Consider the following 3,961-nt stretch of genomic DNA (forward strand, 5'->3'; position numbering starts at 1 on the left):
TTTGAGGTATCTTAATGAAATTTGGTATGTAAGTTCCTGGGCACTCATCTCAGACCGCTAATTAAAATTACCGAAATCGGACTATAACCACGCCCACCTTTACGATATCGAAAAATCGAAAACGTGCGATAATTGATTACCAAAGACGGATAAGGCGATGAAACTTGGTTTTGTTGACCTTTTAACGCAGAATAGAAAATTAGTAAAATTTTGGGCAATGGGCGTGACACCGCCACTTTTAAAAGAAGGTAATTTAAAAGTTTTGCAAGCTGTAATTTGGCAGCTGAGTATGTAATGTTCGATTACACCCGAACTTAGCCTTCCTTGTTGTTGTTGTTGTTGTTGTAGCAGTGATTCGCCCCATCTAATAGGAGCGATCGATCACAAATTGTCATCAATATCCTCTAACGGGAGTCCAAGGAAACTTGCTTTTTCAACAGGGGTGGCCCATAATGTGAAAGGTGTTAGAGGCGTTGGTTCCACATTACAATTAAAGAGATGGTTGGTGTCATGTGGGGACACATTGCAAGCAGGGCATACATTTTGTATGTCGGGGTTGATTCTGGATTGGTAAGAGTTTAACCTGTTACAGTATCCAAATCGAAGTTGAGCTAGAGTAACTCGCGTTTCCCTGGGGAGTGTGCGTTCCTCTTCCGCAAGTTTTGGGTACTGTTCTTTGAGAACTGGATTCACCGGACAATTCCTCGCATAAAGGCCGCCGCCTGTTTGTGGAGTTCACTGAGCTTGTGTTTTTTGCTGCATACGGCTGAGTTCTCAGATGTCGTATTTCCTCATAATGCTTACGGAGATGACTCTTTAAGCCCCTTGGCGGTATTGGTCATCAATCAGATGTCTGTTGGGACTCCCAGGTTTCTCGGTATTCAACAGGAACTGTTTGGTTAGCATCTCATTTCTCTCCCTGATGGGGAGTATTCTCGCCTCATTATGTAGATGGTGTTCTGGGACATAAGAAGACAGCCCGTGGCGGTTCTGAGAGCAGTATTTTGGCAGGCCTGTAGCTTTTTCCAGTGTGTAGTTTTTAGGCTTGGTGTCCATATAGGGGACGCGTAGCATGCAATGGGCTGGCCAATTGCTTTGTAAGTGGTACTGAGCGTTTCTTTGTCTTTTCCCCAAGTACTGCCAGCGATAGATTTGAGGATTTTATTAAGGCTCTGGATTTTCGGTACAATTGCGGCTGCATGCTCACCAAAATGTAGATCCTGATCAAAACGTCACACCCAAGATTTTGGGGTATAGGACAGTGGGTAGCGTAGTACCATGGACGTGGATATTTAAAATGGTCGACATTTCATCGATCTATGGGCCTGTGCCTGTGGCCATTATTGTGCAGTCATCGGCATAGGAAACGATAGTAACTCCTTCTCGTGGCGAGGGTAGCTTTGATGTGTAGCAGTTAAAAAAAAGTGGGGATAGGACACCACCCTGTGGCACCCCTTGTTTAATTATTCATGGTTTTGATGTTGTGTTTCTAAACTGCACCGACGACTGCCGACCACCCAGGTAATTTCCGGTCTACCTTTTTAGACTTGGAGAAAGGGTAGACCCTTCCAGGTCTTACAGTAACGATAGGTCTAGCGCAACTAGTACTGTTCTATGGTGGGGGTTTTGATTTAAACCGCAATTTATCTGGGTGCTAATGGCATTTAGCGCGGTGGTGGTACTATGGAGTTTTTTGAAGCCATGCTGATGACAAGCTAGCTGCAAATTAGCTTTGAAGTAGGGAAGCAGAATAGCTTCAAGCGTCTTGGCTACTGGAGATAGGAGAGATAACGGGCGATATGACTCTGGTTTCTCAGGCTTTAGTAGCTATCCTTGCGGGTTTCCCAGGCTTTAGTAACGGGACCACCTTGGCCATTTTCCATTTTTCGGGAATGACGAAGATGGAAAGAGACAGGTTGAAGACATGTGCTAAATATTTGAAACCCTCTTTCCCTATGCTTTTAAGCATCGGTATGGCTATGCCGTCTGGGCCGATGGCATCCTCATCCTCTTTGGCGGCAATTGAAGACGCGCTGAATTTATGTTTATGTGCGTGTCTGTTGGCCCTCCGTCTATCTTTGTCGACCGTAGAATGCATTATATATTGTCGGCAGAAAGCGCTCGCGCATTTTTTCGCATCCGACAGCACTTTATCGCCAAAGGCGATGGATATTTTGTCATTGTGGACCAAAGCTTACCTACATCGGCAGAGAGGTTACAACCGCTTAGGTGCTCTTCCCATTTCGCCCGCTTGTGTTCATCCACAAGCAATCTGATGCGTTGGTTTATATCCCTTATTTGGGGGTCGCCGCGATCGAGCTGTCTTATAGGGTCACGCTCTCGCGAAATTTGCGGCCTCCGGCGAAAAGTGAGGCCGAATTTCGGGAATTCTACCGGCGGGAATGAAGCGAGCCGAGGCGGATTCAATGACTTTGCGGAAAGCACGCTCCCCTTGGCCAGCATCAGTCGGGATAGCGAGGGCAGCAAAGCGGTTATCTGTAAAGGATTTGTATTCGTCCCACTTTCCATTTTTGAAGTTTATGAAAGTCCATTTTTCTGTGGCGATGAAGTCGACGGTACGCTCGAGCGAAATAAGTATAGGCAGGTGGTCGGAAGCCAATGTTACCGTCTGCTGCCAGTTGACGCAGCTTACGAGTCCTGCGCTCACCTACCTACCAACCTACCATACATGTGGGGGCGTCTCCGTTTATTGACGTTTCTTCTATTTGATCCGCCAACATCTCACCCCTACTGTCTGCCTGCAAGTTTGAATGCCGTAGATTGTGATGGGCATTGAAATCGCCTAATATAATGCGATTATTGCCAGTGAGTAAGGTGCTGATATTAGGGCGGTATCCACTGTGGCAGCAGGTGGCAGGAGGGATGTAGCTGTTGATGATTTCTAGGTTTGCATTGCCTGACTGAACAGATAAGACTTGACGTTCTAAGACACTGTCCCTGCGGTCGATGCCGGGATCAAATATATGATATTGCACAGAGTGGTATATGATAAACGTGAGGCCACCTCCATTTCCGCTCTCGCGATCTTTTCTGTGGACATTATACCCAGAACAATTCTGCAGAGCACATCTTGCTGTGTGTTTAGTCCCTTGAATCGCAGCAATGCGGATATTGTGCCGCTTCATGAAATCGACTATCTCCGTGAATTTCCCAGTTAATCCATTACAGTTTAACTGCAGAATTCCGAGGTGCAACGGGAGAGACGTCGTCACTCTGGGAGTAAGTGACGGGTGACTGCGCTTTGGTTGTGAAAGGGTAGGAGGCAACTGCTGTTGTGGCCCTGGGACTGGACGTCCTTGGGTAAGCATTGGGGTACCCGGTGTATTTGGGTTTGCGGCCTGGCAACATGGCGCTATGAAACCCGTCGGGGGGTTGCCGTCGCGGAGACCAGAAAATCTAGGAAAGTGGCACCGTCCAAGGCAGGAGCTGCATTGGGCGGATGTCACAAACATATATATTCTGTGCTGGCAAACGGTGCAAAAGGAGGTAGGGACTAAGAGTATGCTTCCCTGACCTATACGATTGCTGACGGAAAATAGGGGGAAGAAGAAGGGGGCATGGGCTGATGCTCGGCATTGCTCCCGACTTTACTACGGAGGTTATAGGTATGAGGGGGAGCGGCCGCATGAGTTGGTGGTGCCGTGGGGCGCGAGCAGCAGTGGGTACTTGTTGTGGCTTGCTGAGCAGCAGGGCTGCTGGAAGGTAGTCGGGGGGCGCTAAGGCATAGACTACGGGACGCCCTTGGGCGTGAACAGCAAGGAGCCACAAAAGAATTATAAAAGTTACGTGGACGTCGGGTTTTCGGATCTAGCCCAGAACAACCTGTCTGCTGCAACCATCCCTTGCACGAGATTCTTTTCCGGCAGTCGCAGCAAAACCATTTCTCAGAACGGGGGTCAAGAGACAGACCCGGATTGGATTCGATACCTTCCCGGAACAA

This window comes from Eurosta solidaginis, chromosome 1, assembly GCF_040869045.1.
Source record: "Eurosta solidaginis isolate ZX-2024a chromosome 1, ASM4086904v1, whole genome shotgun sequence".
Lineage (NCBI taxonomy): Eukaryota > Metazoa > Arthropoda > Insecta > Diptera > Tephritidae > Eurosta > Eurosta solidaginis.